The 26,908-nt window shown below is 36.5% G+C and overlaps 1 protein-coding gene across 3 annotated transcripts in view; it reads right to left on the bottom strand.

Moving 5' to 3' along the window:
- Nucleotides 1-26,908, bottom strand: part of GSTCD (glutathione S-transferase C-terminal domain containing) — a 128,555-nt gene that overhangs the window by 81,409 nt on the left and 20,238 nt on the right. The window lies entirely within an intron of this gene.

The following is a 26,908-nucleotide window of genomic DNA, read 5'->3' as shown; positions in this document are numbered from 1 at the left end:
GAGATACATACAATTGTTAGTTGTTATTTGTCCTTAAGAAGAGTTCTGAAATCATAAAAATTGTTTTGAAATCAAAAGAAAACAGCAAATAGGGACCTTCAAGATGGCAGAGGAGTAAGACGTGGAGATCACCTCCCTCCCCACAAATACATCAAAAATACATCTACATGTGGAACAACTTCTACAGAACACCTACTGAACGCTGGCAGAAGACCTCAGACTTCCCAAAAGGCAGGAAACTCCCAACATACCAGGGTAGGGCAAAAGAAAAAAGAAAAAACAGAGACAAAACAATAGGGACGGGACCTGCACCTCTGGGAGGGAGCTGTGAAGGAGAAAAAGTTTCCACACGCTAGGAAGCCGCTTCACTGGCAGAGACGGGGGGTGGAGGGGTGTAAGCTTCAGAGACACGGAGGAGAGCGCAGCAACAGGGGTGCAGAGGGCAAAGTGGAGAGATTCCCGCACAGAGGATCAGTGCCGACCAGCACTCACCAGCCCAAGAGGCTTGTCTGCTCACCCGCTGGGGTGGGTGGGGGCTGGGAGCCGAGGCTCCAGCTTCAGAGTTCAGATCCCAGGGAGAGGACTGGGGTTGGCTGCGTGAACACAGCCTGAAGTGGGCTAGTGTGCCACAGCTAGCTGGGAGGGAGTCTGGGGAAAAGTCTGGACCTGCCTAAGAGGCAAGAGACCATTGTTTCAGGGTGCACGAGGAGAGGGGATTCAGAGCACTGCCTAAACAAGCTCCAGAGACAGGCGAAAGCCATGGCTATCACCACGGACACCAGAGACCAGCATGAAACTCTAAGGCTGCTGCTGCAGCCACCAAGAAGCCTGTGTGCAAGCACAGGTCACTCTCCACACCTCCCCTCCCAGGAGCCTGTGCAGCCCACCACTGCCAGGGTCCCGTGATCCAGGAACAACTTCCCTGGGAGAACACATGGCATGCCTCAGGCTGGTGCAGAGTCACGCTGGCCTCTTCCGCCACAGGCTCGCCCCGCATTCCGTACCCCTCCCTCCCTCCGGCCTGAGTGAGCCGGAGCCCCCTAATCAGCTGCTACTTTAACCCCGACCTGTCTGAGCAAAGAACAGACACCCTCAGGCGACCTACATGCAGAGGCGGGGCCGAATACAAAGCTGAACCCCAGGAGCTGTGAGAACAAAGAAGAGAAAGGGAAACCTCTTCCAGCAGCCTCAGGAGCAGCGGATTAAATCTCCACAATCAACTTGACGTACCCTGCATCTCTGGAATACCTGAATAGACAACAATCATCCCAAAATTGAGGCAGTGGACTTTGGGAGCAACTGTAGACTTGGGGTTTGCTTTCTGCATCTAATTTGTTTCTGGTTTTACATTTATCTTAGTTTAGTATTTAGAGTTTATTAACATCAGTAGATTTGTTACTGATTTGGTTGCTCGCTTCCATTTTTTCTTTCTTTTTATCTATAAATATATATATTTTTTCCTTTTTCTCTTTTTGAGAGTGTGTATGTGTATGCTTCTTTGAGTGATTTTGTCTGTATACCTTTGCTTTTACCATTCGTCCCAGGGTCTGGCTGTCCATTATTTTTTGTTTGTTTTTGCTTTTTTTTTAAGTATAGTTTTTTGCACTTGCTATCATTGGTGGATTTGCTTTTTGGTTTGGTTGCTCTCTTCTTTCTTTCTTTCTTTTTTTTTGTACTTTTTAATTTTAATTTGTAATAATTTTTAATTTTAATAACTTTCTTTTTTTCTTTCTTTCTTTCTTTTTTTCTCCCTTTTCTTCTGAGCCGTGTGGTTCACAGGGACTTGGTGCTCCGGCTGGGTGTCAGGCCTGGGCCTCTGAGGTGGGAGAGCCGAGTTCAGGACATTGGTCCACCAGAGACCTCCCGGCTCCATGTAATATCAAACGGTGAAAGCTCTCCCCGAGATCTGCATCTCAACGCTAAGACCCAGCTCCACTCAGTGCCCAGCAAGCTACAGTGCTGGACACCCTATGACAAACAACTAGCAGGACAGGAACACAAGTCCGCCCATTAGCAGAGAGGCTGCCTGAAGTCATATTAAGGTCAGACACACCCCAAAACACACCACCGGATGTGGTCCTGCACACCAGAAAGACAAGATTCAGCCTCATCCACCAGAACACAGGCACCAGTCCCCTCCACCAGGAAGCCTACACAACCCACTGAACCAACCTTAGCCACTGGGGACTGACACCAAAAACAACGGGAACTACGAACCTGCAGCCTGAGGAAGGGAGACCCCGAACACAGTAAGTTAAGCAAAATGAGAAGACAGAGAAACACACAGCAGATGAAGGAGCAAGGTAAAAACCCACCAGACCAAAAAAATGAAGAGCAAATAGGCAGTCTACCTGAAAAAGAATTCAGAGTAATGATAGTAAAGATGATCCAAAATCTTGGAAATAGAATGGAGAAAATACAAGACATGTTTAACAAGGACCTAGATGAACTAAAGTGCAAACAAACAATGATGAACAACACAATAAATGAAATTAAAAATTCTCTAGAAGGAATCAATAGCAGAATAACTGAGGCAGAAGAACGGATAAGTCACGTGGAAGAAAAAATAGTGGAAATGACTACTGCAGAGCAGAATAAAGAAAGAAGAATGAAAAGAATTGAGGACAGTCTCAGAGACCTCTAGGACAACATTAAACACACCACCAATCGAATTATAGGGGTCCCAGAAGAGGAAGAGAAAAAGAAAGGGACTGAGAAAATATTTGAAGAGATTATAGTTGAAAACTTCCCTAATATGGGAAAGGAAATAGTCAATCAAGTCCAGGAAGCGCAGAGAATCCAGTGCAGGATAAATCCAAGGAGAAACATGCCAAGACACATATTAATCAAACTATCAAAAATTAAATACACAGAAAAAAAAGTAAAAGCAGCAAGGGAAAAGCAACAAATAACATACAGGGAATCCCCATAAGGTTAACAGCTGATCTTTCAGCAGAAACTCTGCAAGCCAGAAGGGAGTGACAGGACATATTTAATGTGACGAAACGGAAGAACCTATAACCAGGATTTCTCTACCCAGCAAGGATCTCATTCAGATTTGACAGAGAAATTAAAACCTTTACAGACAAGCAAAAGCTAAGAGAATTCAGCATCACAAAACCAGCTTTACAACAAATGCTAAAGGAACTTCCCTAGGCAGGAAACACAAGAGAAGGAAAAGACCTACAATAACAAACCAAAAACAATTAAGAAAATGGTAATAGGAACATACATATCGATAACTACCTTAAATGTAAATGGATTAAATGGTCCCACCAAAAGACACAGACTGGCTGAACGGATACAAAAACAAGACCCGTATATATGCTGTCTACAACAGACCCACTTCAGACCTAGGGACACATACAGACTGAAAGTGAGGGGATGGAAAAAGATATTCCACGCAAATGGAAATCAAAAGAAAGCTGGAGTAGCAATTCTTATATCAGATAAAACAGAATTTAAAATAAAGACTATTACAAGAGACAAAGTAGGACACTACATAATGATCAAGGGATCAATCCAAGAAGAAGATATAAAAGTTGTAAATATTTATGCACCCAACATAGGAGCACCTCAATGCATAAGGCAAATGCTAACAGCCATAAAAGGGGAAATCAACAGTAACACAATCATAGTAGGGGACTTTAACACCCCACTTTCACCAATGGACAGATCATCCAAAATGAAAATAAATAAGGAAACACAAGCTTTAAATGATACATTAAACAAGATGGACTTGATTGATATTTATAGGACATTCCATCCAAAAACAACAGAATACACTTTCTTCTCAAGTGTTCATGGAACATTCTCCAGGATAGATCATTACTTGGGTCACAAATCAATCCTTGGTAAATTTAAGAAAATTGAAATCGTATCAAGTATCTTTCCCAACCACAACGCTATGAGACTAGATATCAATTACAGGAAAAAATCTGTAAAAAATACAAACACATGGAGGCTAAACAATACACTACTAAATAACTAAGAGATCACTGAAGAAATCAAAGAGGAAATAAAAAAATACCTAGAAACAAATAACAACGAACACACAGTGATCCGAAACCTATGAGATGCAGCAAAAGCAGTTCTAAGATGGGAGTTTATAGCAATACAATACTACCTTAACAAAAAAGAAACATCTCAAATACATAACCTAACCTTACACCTAAAGCAATTAGAGAAGGAAGCACAAAAACACCCCAAAGTTAGCAGAAGGAAAGAAATCATAAAGATCAAATCAGAAATAAATGAAAAAGAAATGAAGGAAACAATAGCAAAGATCAATAAAACTAAAAGCTGGTTCTTGGAGAAGATAAAGAAAATTGATAAACCATTAGCCAGACTCATCAAGATAAAAAGGGAGAAGACTCAAATCAATAGAATTAGAAAAGAAAAAGGAGAACTAACAACTGACACTGCAGAAATACAAAGGATTATAAGAGATTACTGCAAGCAACTATATGCCAATGAAATGGACAACCTGGAAGAAATGGACAAATTCTTAGAAAAGCACAACCTCTGAGACTGAACCAGGAAGAAATAGAAAATATAAACAGACCAATCACAAGCACTGAAAAGGAGACTGTGATTAAAAATCTTCCAACAAACAAAAGCCCAGGACCAGATGGTTTCACAGGCGAATTCTATCAAACATTTAGAGAAGAGCTAACACCTATCCTTCTCAAACTCTTCCAAAATATAGCAGAGGGAGGAACATCCTCAAACTCATCTACGTGGCCACCATCACCCTGATACCAAAACCAGACAAAGATGTCACAAAGAAAGAAAACTACTGGCCAATATCACTGATGAACATAGATGTAAAAATCCTCAACAAAATACTAGCAAACAGAATCCAACAGCACATTAAAAGGATCATACACCATGATCAAGTGGGGTTTATCCCAGGAATGCAAGGATTCTTCAATATACGCAAATCAATCAATGTGATACACCATATTAACAAATTGAAGGAGAAAAACCATATGATCATCTCAATAGATGCAGAGAAAGCTTTTGACAAAATTCAACACCATTTATGATAAAAGCCCTGCAGAAAGTAGGCATAGAGGGAACTTTCCTCAACATAATAAAGGCCATATATGACAAACCCACAGCCAACATCGTTCTCAATGGTGAAAAACTGAAACGACTTCCTCTAAGATCAGGAACAAGACAAGGTGGTCCACTCTCACTACTAGTATTCAACATAGTTTTTGAAGTTTTAGCCACAGCAATCAGAGAAGAAGAAGAAATAAAAGGAATCCAAATCGGAAAAGAAGAAGTAAAGCTGTCACTGTTTGCAGATGACATGATACTATACGTAGAGGATCCTAAAGATTCTACCAGCATACTACTAGAGCTAAGCAATGAATTTGGTAAGGTAGCAGGATACAAAATTAATGCACATAAATCTCTTGCATTCCTATACACCAATGATGAAAAATATGAAAGAGAAATTAAGGAAACACTCCCATTTACCATTGCAACAGAAAGAATACAATACCTAGGAATAAGCCTCCCTAAGGAGACAAAAGACCTGTATGCAAAAAACTATAAGACACTGATGAAAGAAATTAAAGATGATACAAACAGATGGAGAGATATACCATGTTCCTGGATTGGAAGAATCAGCATTGTGAAAATGACTCTACTACCCAAAGCAATCTACAGATTCAATGCAATCGCTATCAAACTACCAATGGAATTTTTCACAGAACTAGAACAAAAAATTTCACAATTTGTATGGAAACACAAAAGACCCCAAATAGCCAAGGCAATCTTGAGAAAGGAAAATAGAGCTGGAGGAATCAGGCTTCCTGAATTCAGACTATACTACAAAGTTACAGTAATCAAGACAGTATGGTACTGGCACAAAAACAGAAATATAGATCAATGGAACAGGACAGAAAGCCCAGAGATAAACCCACGCACATATCATCACCTTATCTTTGATAAAGGAGGCAAGAATATACATTGGAGAAAAGACAGACTCTTCAAGAAGTGGTGCTGGGAAAACTGGACAGCTACATGGAAAAGAATGAAATTAGAACACTCCCTAACACCATACACAAAAATAAACTCAAAATGGATTAAAGACCTAAATGTAAGGCCAGACACTATAAAACTCTTAGAGGAAAATATAGGCAGAATACTCTATGACATAAATCACAGCAAGATCCTTTTTGACCCACCTCCTAGAGAAATGGAGATGAAAACAAAAATAAACAAATGGGACCTAATGAAACTTAAAAAGCTTTTGCACAGCAAAGGAAACCATAAACAAGATGAAAAAGACAACCCACAGAATGGGAGAAAATATCTGCAAATGAAGCAACTGACAAAGGATTAATTTCGAAAATTTATAAGCAGCTCATGCAGCTCAATATCAAAAAAAGAAACAACCCAATCCAAAAATGGGCAGACAGCCTAAGAAGACATTTCTCCAAGGAACATATACAGGTTGCCAACCAACACATGAAAGGATGCTCAACATCACTAATCACTAGAGAAATGCAAATCAAAACTACAATGAGGTATCACCTCACACCAGTCAGAATGGCCATCATCAAAAAATCTACAAACAATAAATTCTCGAGAGGGTGTGGAGAAAAGGGAACCCTCTTGCACTGTTGGTGGGAATGTAAATTGATACAGCCACTATGGAGAACAGTATGGAGGTTCCTTAAAAAACTAAAAATAGAACTACCATATGACCCAGCAATCCCACTACTGGGCATATACCCTGAGAAGATCATAATTCAAAAAGAGTCATGTACCACAATGTTCACTGCAGCTCTATTTACAATAGCCAGGACATGGAAGCAACCTAAGTGTCCATCGACAGATGAATGGATAAAGAAGATGTGACACATATACAATGGAATATTACTCAGCCATAAAAAGAAACGAAATTCAGTTATTTGTAGTGAGGTGGATGGACCTAGAGTCTGTCATACAGAGTGAAGCAAGTCAGAAAGAGAAAAACAAATACCGTATGCTAACACATATATATGGAGTCTAAGAAAAAAAAATGTTTCTGAAAAACCTAGGGGCAGACAGGAATAAAGATGCAGATGTAGAGAATGGACTTGAGGACATGGGGAGGGAGAAGGGTAAGCTGGGACGAAGTGAGAGAGTGGCATGGACATATATACACTACCAAATGTAAAACAGATAGCTAGTGGGAAGCAGCCAGATAGCACAGGGAGATCAGCTCGGTGATTTGTAACCATCTATAGAGGTGGGATAGGAAGGGTTGGAGGTAGACACAAGAGGGAGGAGATATGGGGATATATGTATATGTATAGCTGATTCACTTTGTTATAAAGCAGAAACTAACACACCATTGTATAGCAATTATACTCCAATAAAGATGTTAAAAAAAAGAAAAGAGGAAAACAAATACCATCAGCTAACACATATATATGGAATCTAAAAAAGAAAATGGTTCTGAAGAACCTAGGGGCAGTACAGGAATAAAGACACAGACATAGAGAATGGACTTGAGGACACGGGGAGGGGGAAGGGTAAGCTGGGACGAAGTGAGGGAGTGGCATGAATATATATACACTACCAAATGTAAAATAGATAGCTAGTGGGAAGCAGCTGCATAGCACAGGGAGATCAGCTCGGTGCTTTGTGACCACCTAGAGGGGTGGGATAGGGGGTGTGGGAGGGAGACGCAAGAGGGAGGAGATATGGGGATATATGTATACGCATAGCTGATTCAGTTTGTTATAAAGCAGAAACTAACAGATCATTGTAAAGCAATTATACTCCAGTAAAGAAGTTAAAAAAACAAACAAACAGCAATTCCACTCCCCCCACAAAAACTGGCCTTTATTATGAGAGGAAAAACAAGCATAAAGTATGACATTAAAGGCTCTCAATGAGCTGATTCCTCTTAACCAATCATCCCTAGTTGGTATTACGTCATAAAACTAGTTTTCTGACATTCACCTGAAATTTCCTTTCCATACCCATTTTCCCTAGTGTTGTTAATGCTCTTCCCTCTCACTAGAATACTTCACATTCTTCTTTCTTTTAATCTAAATTTTACTCTGTTTCAAGGCCAAATTCAAGAACTGCTTGATGTGCTTGACATCTTTCCCAACTAAAAATCAACATTCTTTTTTTCTGGCCTTTTACAACAGCTACTGCTTCAGTGTTTCCAATTCAGTAATCCTTTCACTGCAGAAATTATGTTCCTAAAATGTAATATGTTTGGCAAAACCTAGCTGGTAAGATCAAAGTCTCACAGTAAACAGGGGATTAAGAAAAAAATTAATTCTTTTAAATCTGTTGTCCTTAAAAAGAAAGTTCTAGAAGACATCTATTCTGAAACAATACAGATTTACTGGAGCTATCTCCTCCTATGGGCTTCCAAATAGGAAATTCTGCTGCTGAAGCTGACTCTCCAAGTTCAACATGAGGCGGCTTTAATCTCTTGAGAAAGCCCTTACTGACCCAGAACTCTGTATTTTGTATATGAAGTTTCCCTTGTTTTTTATTTCTTTGTTTCTTTCTCTCTGTGTCTTTTCTTTCTTTCTTTCATCCTTTTTTGTAAATCTTAGCAAAATACTTGTGCTATTAACTGACCAAACTACTAGGTTACACAGCAGTTTTCTTGACTGGTCTTCATATTGTAAAAGTAGAGAACACACAGGCTTCACAGATCCAGTGAGATGTCCTACTGAGGAGGATGTACAAAATCTATCATGCTCTGCTGTTTGGGGACACAATTATAAGAATGAGTTATCTCAAAACACTGGTTTCGAAGAATTTATGTATCGCACTTCATTGACCATTCCATTAAAAAACATGAGTCTCACTGTAATAATGAAAAGAAAAACGTTCATTTTTGTTCTGAGTCCATACAGATGTTTGCAAATATTGTTTTCAGTAAGTTTAAAGAAATCAGAACTTGGATATAATTTTTTAATTGAATTATAGTTGATTTACAATATTGTGTTAGTTTCAGGTATACAGCAAAGTGATTCAGTTACATACATATATATATTTCAGATTCTTTTCCATTATAGGTTATTACAAGATATTGAATATAGTTCCCTGTGCTATCCGGTAAATCCTTGTTTATTTAATATATATAGTAGTGTGTATCTGTTAATCCCTTACTCCTAATTTATCCCACCCCCCCTTTCCCCTTTGGTAACCATAAGTTTGTTTTCTATGTCTGTGAGTCTGTTTCTGTTTTGTAAATAAGTTAATCTGTATTATCTTTTAGATTCCACATGTAAGTGATATCATATGATATTTGTCTTTCTCTGTCTGACTTACTTCACTTAGTATGATAATCTCTAGGTCCATCCGTGTTGCTGCAAATATTATTTCATTCTTTTTTATGGCTGAGTAGTATTCCATTGTGTGTGTGTGTGTTTGCAAATATTTTCTCCCATTCTGTGGGTTGTCTTTTTGTTTTGTTTTTGGTTTCCTTTGTTGTGCAAAAGCTTATAAGTTTGATTAGGTCTCATTTGTTTATTTTTACTTTTATTTCTTTTGCCTTGGGAGACTGAGCTAAGAAAATATTGCTATGATTTAAGTCAGAGACTGTTTTGCCTGTTTTCTCCTCTAGGAATTTTGTGGTGTCATGTCTTATGTTTACGTGTTCATGCATTTTGAGTTTATTTTTGTGTATGGTGTGAGGGAGTGTTCTAACTTCATTGATTACATGCCGCTGTCCAGCTTTCCCAACACCACTTGCTGAACAGACTGTCTTTTTTCCATTGTATATTGTTTCCTCCTTTGTCTAAGATTAATTGACTGTAAGTGCATGGGTTTTTTTTCTGGGCTATTTTGTTCCATTGATCTATATGTCTGTTTTTGTGCAAAACCATGCTGTTTTGATTACTGTAGCTTTGTAGTATTGTCTGAAGTCTGGGAGGGTTATGTCTTCAGCTTTGTTCTCTTTCCTCAGATTGCTTTGGCAATTCTGGGTCTTTTGTGGTTCCATATAAATTTTAGGATTATTTGTTTTAGTTCTGTGAAAAATGTCATGGGTAATTTGACAGGGATCGCATTAAATCTATAGATTCCTTTGGGTAGTATGGCTATTTTAACAAGGAGATATTTCTTAATTTATTTTCTTCTTCTGAGGATGCTCAGTAGTCAGAATCAGTATTATATTTTAAACTCCAATTGCCTCTCATACTATTTCCCCCCATTTGATTCATTCATTATTTCATTCAGGAATTCATTAAATCTCTGCCTTCTTTGTACTGGTCCCTCAGCCAGGCAAGAGTTACAAACACAAATACCTGATTCTCTCTCAAGGAGCTGTCTCCGGGGAGAGACAGTATCTGGGAAAGTAATTACCTTCTTTACTGAACTAAAACCAACTACTAACATTTAACTCTCCAGGTTGAAGACTACTGGACCAAGTAGCCTCCCTTTGTCCCATTCAGCTTCACCTTTTGAGTGAGTTTCACTTGAATTGCCACCTCCACCTTCATGCTGCCTTCTCAGGGTATGTTATTCTCTTTCAACTAAAAATAATAATAACAATAATAGAAAAATCTTTCTTGGGCTCCCATTAGCACAGTGGAGACAGGCTGGGATTTTAAAAAGACTTTTTTAAATACTCGAGGTACAAAAAAATAGGAAATTAATAAAATAAAATAACACACAGCTTAAGAACAAAATAATGCCATTTGCAGCAACATGGATGGACCTACAGATTGTCATAATGAGTGAAGTAAGTCAGACACAGAAAGACAAATATACAATATTGCTTATATGTGGAATCTAAAAAAAAGGTGCAAATGAACTTATTTACAAAACAGAATTAGAGTCACAAATGTAGAAGACAAACTTATGGTTACCAGGGTATAAGGGGGGGAGGGCTAAATTGGGAGACTGGGATTGACATATACACACTACTATATATAAAATAGATAATAAGAACTTACTGTATAGCACAGGGAACTCTACTCAATACTCTGTAATGGCCTATATGGGAAAAGAATCTAAAAAAACTGGATATATGTATATGTATAACTGATTCACTTTTCTGTACACCTGAAAGTAACACAACATTGTAAATCAACTACACTCCAATAAAAAAATTTTTTCAATGGGAAAAATAAACACAAACAACTTAAAAAATAATCTCAGATTTCTGACCTTACCATTGCTAGCTGACTTCTAGAGCGTAGGCTCTGTGCTCATGTTTAGCCTGAGACTGTCATACTCTTAAGGACCTACAGAAACTGCCCACTTCTGCCAGTTTTCTGTATACAAAATAGAACTAAAACATAAAACTGGAATTTCTCAGCTTTAAGAAAAACATGTTGCTAACTAAAATAAAAAAGGCAAACAATATTCTGAGAAAAATATCTTTAGCAAATAAACATAAGATTGATATTTTTTTTGAGGAACTCATTCAAATTGGCAAGAAATAGATATTAAGCAAAATAAATGAAAATATTCAACCTTGCTATGATAAAATAACACAAAATAAAACAAGTTATGTCTATTAGCCTGTAAAAATTACCAAAAATTATTTGGTGAACTAATACCAATGAAAGTGGAAGTGAAGTGGGGGCTCCTGAATAGTGCTGGTGGTAAAATAAACTAGTTAAAACACTTTCAGAAACCAATTTAACAATTTGCATCATAAGCAACATTGACCCTATCATCTCACTTCTGAGAAATAATTCAAAATATAGGAAAAGCTATGTGCAGGATATTTTCAGTGTAGTGTTATCTGTAGTGTGAGAGTTGAGAGCAATTTTATATTCAACTGCAGATAACTAAGGAAAATTAAGCAAAATTAAGTCTACTTGGTGAAATATAGAATTATTAAAAATGAGCAGTTAGAAGACCCAACACAGCCATAAATAAATAAATTAAATAAATAAAAATTTTTTTAAAATGAGCAGTTATATTAGGGGATGGTTGTATTATTTTTCAAAATTTAAAAATTTTTTCAAAAGCAAACCCTATAAATATGTAAAGTAGCTGAACTCTTTAACGTGGTTTGACATTAAATGACAAGATCTAACACACTGTCTGATAAAAAGAAAATGTTTAAAGATCCGAAGAAAGTATTTATGAAGTTAGAACAGGCTTTAGCTAATTACAGTTCATTGCATTCTAAAAAAGAGAAAATGCTGCATTTACATCGAAATAGTTTTTTTTTTATTAGAACCTTTTATATTCTACAGGTATTCAAACCTAACCAGTAGAAAATCAAGGGAATGTATCTCCTTGTAAAATAGATTGGGTACAATGCAGCATTTACAATTAAATATTACAACCACAGATACAGCAGAAAAGCCCAGCTTTTGATCAATGACATTGATCATTTCCACTCCTTGATACAGAGATATAAAAAAACTTAGCAACAACCTACTGTTTTGGTTTGGTTACTCATTATTGCTAACAACACAAGCAATATGAGAAAGGAGGAAGAGATCTGGATGCAAGGAGACCATTTGTGTGATAAAAAGCACACAATTTGCTGTTCACAAAAAAGATTCTAATTTCAGAGTAAGCATTGCAATCAAGGGTTTCCAGAAAGTGAGGAGAATTTGAAGTGACGCTCCATAATCTCCCACTTTTACCTCTAGTATAACAGAAATGCATTCAACATTGGGAAAAAAAAGGAAAATTACTTGGTATAATATGACCAGACGGTATTAACAGAATAGCGAAGAGTAAGGTAAAAAACAGCTGAAAGTGTTAAAAGTAAGCATATTCCAACAATGAAGGACAATTCATCTTGGGAATGGACATTCTTAGTATATTAAGAGTTTTATAGACTGCTTTAAATTTTAATCAAATGAGTTCCAAATTTTAAACCTCTAAAGCAAAGATTCCAATAGCTAGAGGGTTATTCTAATTCCTCTCCCTATCTTACCTCCATAACTCTAGGATTTAAGAAAAGTCACATTAAACAGCAATTTTCTATAGCAAGTATGGTCATTGAAAGTAATTTTCAGGCAATTATAGTATGGGCTGATATAAGATTTATGGGATGAAGTACTATTCCAAAACATTTCCTCTAATAAGTGCAAATCCCACCCACCAGGTTAAAAAATTTCAAATTTTATTAATTTTGTTAACAGCAGTACAAATCAGTGTAACTTCCCACATGAGATGTGCACAGATGCTGTAAGAGGTGACTGTGGCATAATTACAAAGCATAATGGATGTAGAGCTCCAGTTCTGGGCACAGCTGACTGACAGACAATGTGTCTCCGTTGCGTGTAACACAATGCAGGCTGCTTAACCTCTCCACAAACCTCAGATTTCCTCATTCTAGATTATCTCTAGTGTCTCCTTCAGCCCTGAATTCCATAATTACTCTGCCAGATATCTTAGGTTTGCCTCCTCCAAATTCAACTAGCTCTGCCCTGGTGGTGACCTGCATAGGGTACATCAACAGGCTTCCTTGCCCTCTGGCATCTGGATGGGTTTGGTCAGGGAGAAGCCCCAGCAGGAGATCAGATAGATGGTAATAATAAAGGGGAATGAGGGCAGGGTAATTTTACTCTCCTCTCATCCCTTCAGTCACTTGAGGCTGCCTCTGTCTCTTGCCTGAAGGTTTCTGCCCCTCTCAAAGCAGCTTGCTCTATGGGCTTTCTCTCTTTTCTTTTTCCTCTCTGTGTCCAATCAGGCCTAGAGGTAGAAACAGCTTTGTGGCTACTAATTCCAAGTTCCTGCCCTATCCGTTTATAGTTAAGACATCCTGCCTACAACTTTATAATTAATGTCTCTACATATAAACCCCCTCAAATATTCCCAATTTGAATGTGTCATCTAGTTAAAGAATTTCTGCCTCTCTGGTAGATACTGGCCCTGCACTTATTTTTGTTGCAGACATGGAAGTAATAAAACTTGAATTTAATCTTGCTACTCTTTTTTCAGGCCTTGTTTACAGAAAAGTGGTTCCAGATGATTTAGTTAGTAGTACAACATTATACACCTGTGTCATTTCCACACCTGAGCTGATTTAAAGTTCAAAATAAACTTAATCAACCATTTTGACAGCCAAAACAAAACACTCAGTCCTACGTTTCAGTACTTTGAAATACAAATGTATAATTGAAATTGGACACGACTAAACTTTCAGTATGAAAGACCTTTCTCTACTTCTCCTCATGAACATAACATCCCTCTCTATCACCATAAAATATGTAACACCATGACAGCTTCAAGGAACCCTGAAGTTTTCTGGTGGCAGCCAGGAGCCCTCGTGCAAACTATCAGCCAGGATTTATACTAGGGCTATTCCTAGATCATACGAATTAATATTCTGAAGCAATGTTGATATAAAAAGACTCAAATTATGTTATGTTTGACTCTCCATTTCTCTAGGAGCTTGAGAATAGCAACCTGTGAAATGGACTGTCTGTCAAAGTTAAAGTCAAGGTTTAACTGTGTATATTAGCATTGCATTGTTATTCATTTTGTAGTTCTTGCCTTGTATCAAACTATCATTTGATTTATAAATAGTCTCTAGAAGTTTTCTGATATTTTTGAAAAAGATGAGCTGAGAAATAATTTCAGTATTCTTTATTTTCTTGATCTTTTCCAATTTCTACTTAAATTCTATTTTTAACTTTTTATTTTGAAATAATTATAGGCTCACAGGAAGTTGCAAAAATATTACATAGAATCCTGTGAACCCTTCATCCAGCTTCCCCAATGGTGACATGTTATATAACTACAGTACAGTACCAAAGCTGAGAAATTATTTTTAGCACAATACTGTTAACCACAAAACTTGCTCAGTTTTCACCATATGCCTTTATTTGTGAGCACATGTACAGTTTTATGCAATTTGATCCCATGTATAGGTTCATATAACCACCTCATCGCCACAATGGAACTCCCTTGACAGTAGCACCCCTCCATGGCCATTCCTGTTGCCTGCCAACCATTAATCTGTCTCCACCTCCCTAGTTTTATCATTTTGAGAATGTTAAATAAATGCAATCATATAGTACAGGTAACTTTTCGAGATGGGCTTTTTTTCATTAATCATAATGTCTTTGAGATCCGTCCAAGTTGTTACAAGTATGACTAGGTCATTCCTTTTTATTGCTGAGTAGGATTCTACAGCAAGGACACACCAGAATTTGTTTAATCATGTACCCATTGAAGGACATTAGGGTTATTTCCAGTCTAGGTTATGATGAATAAAGTTGCTATGAACATTCATGTGCAGGTTTCTGAATGAATATAAGTTTTCATTTCTCTGGGATAAATGCTCAGCAGTGCAACTGTCTTGTGGTAATTGTATCTGTAGTTTTGTAAGAAAGTACCAAACTATTTTCCAGAGTGGTTGCACCATTTTACATTCTTACCAGCAAGGTATGAGTGATTCAGTTTCTCCACATCCTTGTCAACATTTGGCCTTGTTACTTTTTTAATTTTAGCCATTCTGATAGGTGTGTAATTATATCTCACTGTAGTTTTAATTTACATTTCCCTGATGGTTAAGAAGCAGAAATTTTTTCATGTGCATAGTGCCAACTATACATATCCTCTTTGATAAAATGTCTGTTCATGTCTTTTGCCCATTTTCTAATTGGATTCCTTGTTTGTTTGTTTTTTACCGCTGAGTTTTGAGAGTTCTTTATACATTGCAGATTCAAATTCTGTGTCAGATTTGCATGTATTTCTGGTTTGCAAATATTTTCTTCTAGTCTTTAGCTTGTTTTATCATCCTCATAACAGAATCTTTGGCAGAGCAAACATTTTAAATTTTGATGAAGTCCAACTTACCAAAATTTTTTTACGGATTGTACTTTTGGTGTCATGTATAAGAATTCTGTTTCTACTCCCAGCTCCCAAAGTTTTTTTATATTTTTCCACATTTTCTTCTAAAGTATTATAGTTTAAAATTTTACATTTAAATTTATGATCCTTTTTGAGTTAACTTTTACATAAGGGATGCATTTTGATATTCATTTTCTTTGCCTATGGATGTCCAATTGATCCAGCAACATTTGTTGAAGAGACTGTCCTTCTTACAACTGAGTTGCTTTTATGCCATTTTTAAGGTTCTCTATTCTGTTCTATTGATCTATATGATGTCTACCTCTCCAATTACCATAGCTATACAGGAAGTCTTAACATTGAATAGAATGATTCTCTCTACCATTTTTTTTTCCAAATTCTTTTTTCCATATAAAACTTAGAATAAGCTTGTCTATATCTACTAGAAATCTTGTTGGGATTTTGATAAAAGTTACGTTGAACCTATAGATAAATTTGAGGAGGATTTGATTAAATTATTTAAAGTGCTACTTCATGTGAAATTTTAACAGGTATATCATTTTTTTTAAAGGTTTAAATAAAAAAGGCTTAAATAAATAAAAATCAATGAATTATTATTACACATTTACAGGTGACCTTCCAACAACTTGGATTTGAACTGCATAGGCCCACTTATAGGTGGATTTTTTTCACAGTAATACTATAGTACTAACTCAATCCACAGTTGCTTGAATCTGTGGATGCAAAACCGCAAATATGAGAGGACCCTTGTATACCAAGGGCTGACTAAAAGTTATACAGGGATTTTCAACTGCAGGAAGGACTGGCACCCCTACCCTTGCGTTTTTCAAAGGTCAACTGCATAATAAAAGTGTGTATTTTACATAGTTCTCTTTTTCTTATTTAAACTTTTAACATTTCACATGAAGAAACTTTAAACCTTTTAAAATTCCACATGAAGAAAGTAACACTGAAAAATAAAGATAACTTTCCACTAGTTCTCTACCTCTTTATATTACCTTCCTTTCAAATAAAGATTACAACACAGTACATTAATTCTTTTTAATTAAAACATTCACCTAATGGTTACTCATTCAAACTTACATAAAAATATTCCTACCATCAGTATAACCTCTCTTGATTACCAAGTACAATTAAGTAGTAGTTTATAAAAGACCACTATTTTTATATAAGGAGTGTCTAATGCTATAATAATAGGAAGAATTTGCCTAGTAAAAATGTATACATCTCTCTGCCAGTTTCAATTCCTTCTACTATTACTTTAGCTGACTCTAACTTTCTACTAGAAAAGGAGATGAATTTAACACATGGTCTGCTTTATATCATTTGTATACATAATATATAATAATATAATACATATGTGATATATCTCTCTATCTCTATCAGTCTCTCTATCTATATGTATTCGTGTTTGGCACTAAATCAAAAGAGCACCACTAAGCAAATAGCAAACTTGTTCTTTGCAACTTTGTTATATTTTAAAACATTTAACATAAATTCTGTCTATATTTATACATACTATGTTTTAGAGGCTTTTAGCTTCAGATTAAAATGCAGTTTAAATACAAGATTGTATTACTTTTGGTAAAGCACCAAAATGCTTGTTGAGAACCTCACTCTTGAAAGAAGAGAAAACAGTTATAAATTTGTAGAGTTCTGAGTCAAATATGGTCAGGTTTTGAATTTCACAGCTAAGTATAACTTAGAGAAATGAAAAACATTTATGTTAGAGAATTTTTTCTCCAGAAAAGTGGGGAGAAAAAAACCCCAAAAAACCTTTGATCTCATTCTCTTGGTGTGCTTTTAGTATTTTAAGTGCCAAAAAGTTCAAAAATGTAACAGCCTTATAGTCTAAAGTTATTCAATATAAATAAAAAAGTGTTGGAAACTATATCCTTACATTGTCTCACTGGAGAATGATTTTTTAAAAGTAGGAAAACAAATATGCTAATTTTGAGTCTCATCGTAAGAATCTAGGACCAGTATTTCAGAAAAAAAAATTTCTTGAAAGAGACAGTTACTTTTATTTACATTATCAAGATGCTTCTACTTCCACTTATATTTGCTAGCATATTTGGCTTAAAGTAGAAGTTTTCATAGTTACCAGATGGTCCAGAGTTATGCACAAATGCCTATATTTGATGTACTCCATGCTAAGGGCCAAAAAATAATTCTTTAGGTTGTAAAAAAGAAAAAAAACATTAGAAAACTTTGGTCTTGTTCATCTTACTTTGGTGGCAATCAAAGCAGCCCATGCATGCACTATACCAGTTACCTGAGGTAAAACTTCACACCCTGTGGTCCCCAAAGCAGCAGAAGCAGCATTAGTTGATACTTTTTAGAAATGAAAATTCTAGGGCCTGTTCTCAGACTCTGGGGTAGGGCCCATCGATCTGTTTTAACAAGCCATCCAAATGATTCCAATGGATGTCCTAGTTTGAAAAGCAATGGTTTAGAAAAATGTAGCATTCTTATACCCTGACTAGATACCCTAAAACAAACTTTTATGTTTTATTTTCCCCAAAGGAGGGCAATGCTTATATTACAGATGAGACAAGTCTTCATTATGGTGAACTTTTAGCATCCCTGGTCTTCTGGCACAAACAGCAATAAATAATGCTATTTACCATATCCTTCAGCATTGGTAAGAACGTTGTTAAGAATCACTGATAGAGGAAAAGGCTCTGTCTAGTCCTTCCATTCTTCACATTGGATACAACTCTCTCGAAAGACCTTGACCACACCCTTCCCTTCCATCACTACTGCTGGAAAAAGAAAGGGTGATCCTGTTGGTTTATAGAAGCATATAACAAAAGGCTCAGGGGAGGGCAGAGACTTTGCATTGAGGCCAACTTTTACTAGTTATATCATGTATCACTATCTTATTTTATATTTTTTCCTAATGTAAAGGATCAATCATTCTTTTACACCCCAAACACTCTACAGGAAACAAATGGGGGAAAAAAAATGGGTATTTACATAAATGATCCTCATCAGGATAAGCTTTTAAATTTAAAAACCTCAGTCATCTATAAGTGCTGTATATAAAGGTTGATAAAAAGAAACATCTCACCACTAATTGAATAATCTGCCACTAGGATTGAAAAATGATACATTCCCTTAGAACCATAAATTCAATCAGTGACTTACATAACAGGAACTAAAATATAGCAGTTTGTAATTCTTGTTCTAAGAATTCATACATACCTGTCCCACGCAAATGAAATCTACTAGGTTTAAAACCCTCTTGAAAGGTGAGATCTTACTACCTCCTTCTAGTAAAACTCTGCCATTAAATTTTTCTTTTATCTCAGCTGATAAGCATATACTCTAAACTGGGTGGCAGGGGGTGAGGGTGAATGAGTGGTTATGTTTAAAGTTTTTAGATACCACCCTTATATCAGTATCCCTAGGAGTTAGTGCTCTCATGTAGCTCAAAAGCAAAACCAAGGCCTTATGTATACCTAAGTGGGCCATATTTCAAAGACAGTGGAACTCTGAATATAAGAATAAAAGAGATTGAGGGGGCGGAGCATCCTCCATCATCACAGTGATCCAGAGCCATGTGGCTGACAGGGTCTTGGTGCTCCGGCCTGTTTCAGGCCTGAGCCTCTGAGGTGGGAGAGCCGAGTTCAGGACACTGGACCACCAGAGACCTCCCAGCCCCACTTAATATCAATCAGCAAGAGCTCTCCCAGAGACCTGCATCTCAATGCTAAGACCCAGCCCCACCCAATGGCCACCAAGTTCCAGTGCTGGCCGCCCCATGCCAAACAACTAGCAAGACAGGAACACAACCCCACCCATTAGCAGAGAGGCTGCCTAAAATCATACTAAGGTCACAGACACCGCAAAACACACCACCGGAGGCAGCACTGCCCACCAGAAAGACAAGATCCACCCCACCCACCAGAACACAGGCACCAGTCCCCTCCACCAGGAAGCCTACACAAGCCACTGAACCAACCTTATCCACTGCGGGCAGACACCGAAAACAACGGGAGCTACGAACCTGCAGCCTGTGAAAAGGAGACTCCAAACACAGTAAGTTAAACAAAATGAGAAGACAGAGAAATATGCAGCAGATGAAGGAGCAAGGTAAAAACCCACCAGACCAAACAACGAAGAGGAAATAGGCAGTCTACCTGAAAAAGAATTCAGAGTAATGATAGTAAAGATGATCCAAAATCTTGGAAATAGAATGGAGAAAATACAAGACATGTTTAACAAGGACCTAGAAGAACTAAGGAACAAACAAACAATGATGAACAACACAATAAATGAAATTAAGAATTCTCTAGAAGGAATCAATAGCAGAATAACTGAGGCAGAAGAACGGATAAGTGACCTGGAATATAAAACAGTGGAAATAACTACCACAGAGCAGAATACAGAAAAAAGAATGAAAAGAACTGAGGACAGTCTCAGAGACCTCTGGGACAACATTAAATGCACCAACATTCGAACTATAGGGATCCCAGAAGAAGAAGAGAAAAAAAAAGGGACTGAGAAAATATTTGAAGAGATTATAGTTGAAAACTTCCTTAACATGGGAAACGAAATAGTCAGTCAAGTCCAGGAAGCACAGAGAGTCCCATACAGGATAAATCCAAGAGAAACACGCCAAGACACATATTAATCAAACTATCAAAAACTAAATACAAAGAAAAAATATTAAAAGCAGCAAGGGAAAAGCAACAAATAACATACAAGGGAATCCCCATAAGGTTAGCAGCTGGTCTTTCAGCAGAAACTCTGCAAGCCAGAAGGGAGTGGCAAGACATATTTAAAGTGATGAAAGGGAAAAACTGACAACCAAGATTACTCTACCCAACAAGAATCTCATTCAGATTTGACAGAGAAATTAAAACCTTTACAGACAAGCAAAAGTTAAGAGAATTCAGCACCACCAAACCAGCTTTGCAACAAATGCTAAAGATAAAGCAATCCTGAGAAAGAAAAATGGAGGTGGAGGAATCAGGTTCTCTGACTTCAGACTATACTACAAAGCTACAGTAATCAAGACAGTATGTACTGGGACAAAAACAGAAATATCGATCAATGGAACAGGATAGAAAGCCCAGAGATAAACCCATACACATATGGTCACCTTATCTGTGATAAAGGAGGCAAGAATATACATTGGAGAAAAGACAGCCTCTTCAATAAGTGGTGCTGGGAAAACTGGACAGCTACATGTAAAAGAATGAAATTAGAACACTTCCTAACACCATACAAAGAAATAAACTCAAAATGGATTACAGACCTAAATGTAAGGCCAGACACTATAAAACTCTTAGAGGAAAACATAGGCAGAACACTATGACATAAATCACAGCAAGATCCTTTCTGACCCACCTCCTAGGGAAATGGAAATAAAAACAAAAATAAACAAATGGGACCTAATGAAACTTAAAAGCTTTTGCACAGCAAAGGAAACCATAAACAAGATGAAAAGACAACCAGAATGGGAGAAAATATTTGCAAATGAAGCAACTGACAAAGGATTAATCTCAAAACTTTACAAGCAGCTCATGCAGCTCAATATGAAAAAAACAAACAACCCAATCAAATGGGCAGAAGACCTAAATAGACATTTCTCCAAAGAAGATATACAGATTGCCAACAAACACATGAAACGATGCTCAACATCACTAATCATTTGAGAAATGCAAATCAAAACTACAATGAGGTATCACCTCACACCGGTCAGAATGGCCATCAAAAAATCTACAAACAGTAAATGCTGGAGAGGGTGTGGAGAAAAGGGAACCCTCCTGCACTGCTGGTGGGAATGTAAATTGATACAGCCACTATGGAGAACAATATGGAGGTTCCTTAAAAAACTAAAAATAGCACTACCATATGACCCAGCAATCCCACTACTGGGCATATACCCTGAGAAAACCATAGTTCAAAAAGAGTCATGTACCACAATGTTCATTGCAGCACTATTTACAATAGCCAGGACATGGAAGCAACCTAAGTGTCCATCATTGGATGAATGGATAAAGAAGATGTGGCACATATATACAATGGAATATTACTCAGCCATAAAAAGAAATGAAATGGAGTTATTTGTAGTGAGGTGGATGGAGTTAGAGTCTGTCATACAGAGTGAAGTAAGTCAGAAAGAGAAAAACAAATACCATATGCTAACACATATATATGAATCTAAAAAAAAAAAGGTTCTGAAGAACTAGGGACAGGACAGGAATAAAGACGCAGATGTAGAGAATGGACTTGAGGACATGGGGAGGGGGAAGGGTACGCTGGGACGAAGTGAGAGAGTGACATGGACATATATACACTACCAAATGTAAAATAGATAGCTAGTGGGAAGCAGCTGCATAGCACAGGGGGTCAGCTCGGTGCTTTGTGACCACCTAAAAGGGGTGGGATAGGGAGGGTGGGAGGGAGATGCAAGAAGAAGCGGATATGGGGACATACGTATATGTATAACTGATTCACTTTGTGGTACAGCAGAAACTAACACAACATTGTAAAGCAATTATACTCCAATAAAGATGTTAAAAAAAAAAGAAGAAAAGAGATTATAACTGGAACAACACCTAAACAGCTATCTGTTTAATGCCTTTCTCTTCTATAAGGTTATGCTTCTGACTCTCCTCCCTTCTATATGATTGATATGGTTATTAGGGAATAGAGCCACTCCTAATACAGGAACCAGCCACGTAAAAACTACTGGAGAACAGAAAGGCTGTAGCGAAATATCGATGGAGTGAGCGACTTAGAGCAGCTCTATTCTAGGTCTTAAGGCAAAAGACTATATCCATTCTTTCTTTCCTACTCAGAGGGCAAAAATTCAAAGGTCAAGAACAGAAGGTGTCTCTGGACTTAACAAAAGGAGTCTTCAGGCTCACAGTATTTATCCTAGTTCATTAGAGTAAGAAATCACAGGTATTTGAGGACAACAGGTAGTAGAGTACATGCAATTGCCTGGATCTTCTCAGTGCAGGGAAAGGTTGGTTGAAGATTTTCTATCAGGGGACATGATTAATACTAACTTAAACATTTCATTTTTCACTTTTCATAGTTCATCTTCTGTAGAACCATCTGATCACAGTTACCTACATGAGAACTGTGACCATATACCCTCAATTCAAAGATGAAAATAACTGCAAACAAACTGGAACTCAACTTAGTAGGTGTATTTTTCACAGAGATATGGGTAAAGCAACTCTTAAATTACTGTCCATATATTCTAGGACTGAACAAATGAGCAAATACATAGGTGATATTTGGTGCTATAATTTTTACTGTTGGAAGAGGTAGATACAGATACTGAATTCAGAAAAACTAGGAAGAATCTTGTGGTATTGGATTGGAATTAGAGGTATCAGCATAAACTCATGATTTTCAATATATGTAGATAATAGACATAGATATATAGATATAGTAGATATCGATGTGTATGATTATGTATGTGTGTGTACACAGATGTATGTATACATACAGCTATTTCCTAATGAATCTATCTATATATACATCTCTCTACCGAGAGAACCTAGAAGCAATACTGTTAGCAATGAGCGTACCTAGTGCCCAAATCTTAGTTTCTAAATACTATTCTCTACTAAAAGAAACGAGGGCGCCTTGGAGAAACAGTTGATTCTAGGGCTGGGGCGGGGACATGACAAAATGAGCCTGTAATTATTTTGTTATGCCAGAAATTAAGGACATGATCATAGAATGATTGGGGTGTTTCCAAAGGATCAGGAGCCAGCTTGAAGGCACCTACAACCTGGGACAACTTGAGCACTGAAATAAATAATGACAGTGATGTATTATAACTTATTTAATAAAATAAAAATTCATGAGTCAAAAGAAGGAAAGAAAAGAAACGAAAAGAAAGAAAGAAAGGGAAGAAAGACAAAAAGGAGAAAGAAGACTTTCTTACAGTAGAGTGGCAACTAATAAATATAGAATATGATGGAGTTGAAAAATCACTGTTTTGCAACTGTCACAGGCAAGAAAGCATCAAACGAATATAAATTGGTGAGTGAAAGTTTGAAAAGAAACAAGTTATTATGTAGTCTGGAATATCTCCCCATGTACTACTTATTAATTCAGTAGAGCAAAATAGTAACATTAGAGTAGAGACACCTGGCAGACCCCACCTTAACGAAATGATTAAAGTTAACGTCACTGGGCCCAAACAGACATAATATGCCTCCTGATAATGAGGCACTGAGAAGGACACAACATCATTTCTGTGTTGTTCCTGCCAAAAATGCATAACTTTAATCTAATCATGAGGAAACATCAGACAAATCCACACTGAGAGATATTCTACAAAAAGCTGGCCTGAACTCTTCAAAAAAGTCCATGGTATAAAAGACAAAGAAAGGCTGAGAAACTGTTTCACATTAAAGGAAATTAAAGAGACATGACAACAAAATGTACTACAATCTACTGAACTGAATAGTAGACAATAGTATGAACTGAATTAAATATCCTATTTTGATCATTGTACTATGGCTATATAAGAAAATGTTCTTGTTCTTAAAGGAGACAGTTAAGTATTTAGAAGTGAAGAGTAATGATGTCTGCAACTTACTCCTAAAAAGTCCATTTAAAAATATGTAATAATATTAATAATGACAACTATAAGAATGATAATGTAAATTAAATATTCAGTTCTGTTTTCTTAAAACTAAATAATCCCAATTATTTTAGCCTTTTAAATCTATGAGACAAAAAAGTTGCATGGTTTAAGTGGAAACTTGGGAAGTTAAAAAAAGGATCTATAGTCTCAATCCAATTCAATTTAATAAAAAATTATTGAGGACCTATCCACAGGAGCCCTATATTTAAAGAGCTCACAGTTTATTGGAGAAGGAATACATGCATGTAAACTAGTATAAGAGAAGTATTCTATAAGTATCAAAATGAAGTATAAGAAAGTTCTAAAGGAATGTTGAGAGAACGTGATTGACTACTGACTACTACTGACTACTCTGACTACTATATTAGTATTATTTAACATTTACTATTTATAGTTATAGTTAGGCACTGTACTGTTTTATATATTAATTCATTGAATGTACTAACAATCTCATGAGGTAGGTAGTATTATTATCCCCATTCTACAGATGAGGCCATTGAGGTACAGAGAATTGTCAGTTGAGAAAACAGAGAATTCAGACATTCTCAGTAGAGAATCTGGCCATAGGTTACCTAGCTAGCTAGTAGCCCAAGTTTCAAACTCAGGCAGGCTGACTCCATAATCCATGAAGAAGGCTTAATGAAGGAAGCAGCATTTGAGTTAACCCTTAAAAGATGATTATAATTTCAGTGGAATGGGAAGAAGAAAGAAGACTATGTAAGGCTGGAGGAAAAATAATCGTGAAGGCATGGAGACAGTAAATATAGGTTGTATAAGGAACAGCAAAAAGTTCAGGGGATGTTATGTAAGATGTAGGGAGAGAAATGGGTGAGAGCAGAGGATAAGAGACTAGACAGGCTTATGAAATATATTAGATTCCATCATGAGAATTAATACAGTTTTTGATGGTAAAGAAGCTGATTCTTAAAATATGCACCACAATCTTGATGTAACTCAGTACAGTCAGTATAAGGAGTCAGTCTGTGAAACATCCAAATGAACCAAGTACCAATAATACCTTATTACAATTCAATTTCTCCTAAAAGACAGTACCAGAGCACAAATCATGAGAACACATTCATAGTGACTTCTGCACCTCTATGGGAATAATTTCAATTCACCAAGATCCTATGACTATGCAATATTGAAACTGCCAGAACTGAAAACAGAACATCTAAAATGCCACAATTCTACCTTAGTTTAACAAGACTATAAACCTTTAGGAAACAGTAAATGAAATGTGAGTACACCATGTAGCTTTGCTGTTATAGCTCCCTCTTTGTCATAATATTTATGAAAACAAGGTGATCCAATTAAAGGGATATAATGAGTAATATATTCCATGAGCTCCATTAGATATGCACTTCTAACCAGTAAAATGACTAGACACGAATGCTTAATGTCAACTTTGAGTTGTTAGCAGATGTAATTGAGTGCTCACATTAATAAGTGAAAATATTATTTTGCCTTCATAGTAAATTAATTATAGATAAAGCAAAGCATGTGGCACTTAAAAGCTGTTTTAATTTTTAATATAAATATTAATAAAAATATGACTTTTATTTAGTAAACTATAGGTTTAACCCGTTCGGAATCTATACTATAACTGAAGAGTATAGAAAATCTAATTGCACATAAAAACAAACATTTAAGCTTTGTAAAATGTCAAAAAATTTTAAAAGTAAAACATTAACAAATTCATTAGTGACTATTTTTCATATATTTAATAAAAGACAAAAAATAGATTTCATTTTTATACAAATATCTTTGCAGCAGAGTTCTTAACTATCCAACATAATTTTCTTCCATTTTGGAACAATACTAAAATATTTCCTCGATTGACAGAACAGAATTGATTAGTAAGATACAGGCAATATCAGGAAGCATCATAGAAGAGAAGAGTATGAAAAAGGAAGGCAAATGATTTCAAACAGCATTTGAAAAATCAAAACATATTTGGATTAGTATAAAACTAAAGAATACATGAACAATTAAAGAAATAGAACATTGAGCTAAAAAAAATTCTTCACCTAAAAATAACTAAAATGGCATTTAAAATTCAACAATCATCCTTTACATGTCTAACTGGACTTCTGAGAGTAAGGAAAATCCATAGGGCCTTAAAAAGGGGGAAAGGAACTAAAAAGTAGTGTAATAATCTTGAACTGACACCATAGCTCCCTGGAGGGTATTTGCTGATAATAGAGATCTAGGCTTTAACAGCAAGACAAAGAAGATAGGCTAGTCCTTGATCCCTAGCATGGTGGAGAGTTGAAACTAATATCACTACATGAAAGCAGAAACCTTGAAAAGCTATATTCATTATGAAAAAATGCATTAAAAAAAAAAACAGTTCTACCCAACAGCAAAGGAAGGAGATAAAAGTTAACTTTTCTGTTTAAACCTCAGTTCCAGACAGAAAAGGCTGAAGGAATCTCAACCTGAAAAAATAATAATGTTAAGTTCTAGTGCCTTAAGTTAAATACTTTAAGATGTCTGGCATAA

Source organism: Balaenoptera acutorostrata, chromosome 5, assembly GCF_949987535.1.
Source record: "Balaenoptera acutorostrata chromosome 5, mBalAcu1.1, whole genome shotgun sequence".
In the NCBI taxonomy this organism is placed as follows: Eukaryota; Metazoa; Chordata; class Mammalia; order Artiodactyla; family Balaenopteridae; genus Balaenoptera; species Balaenoptera acutorostrata.
Note: the sequence above shows the minus strand (reverse complement) of the source record. Positions and strands in the feature narration are given on the sequence as shown.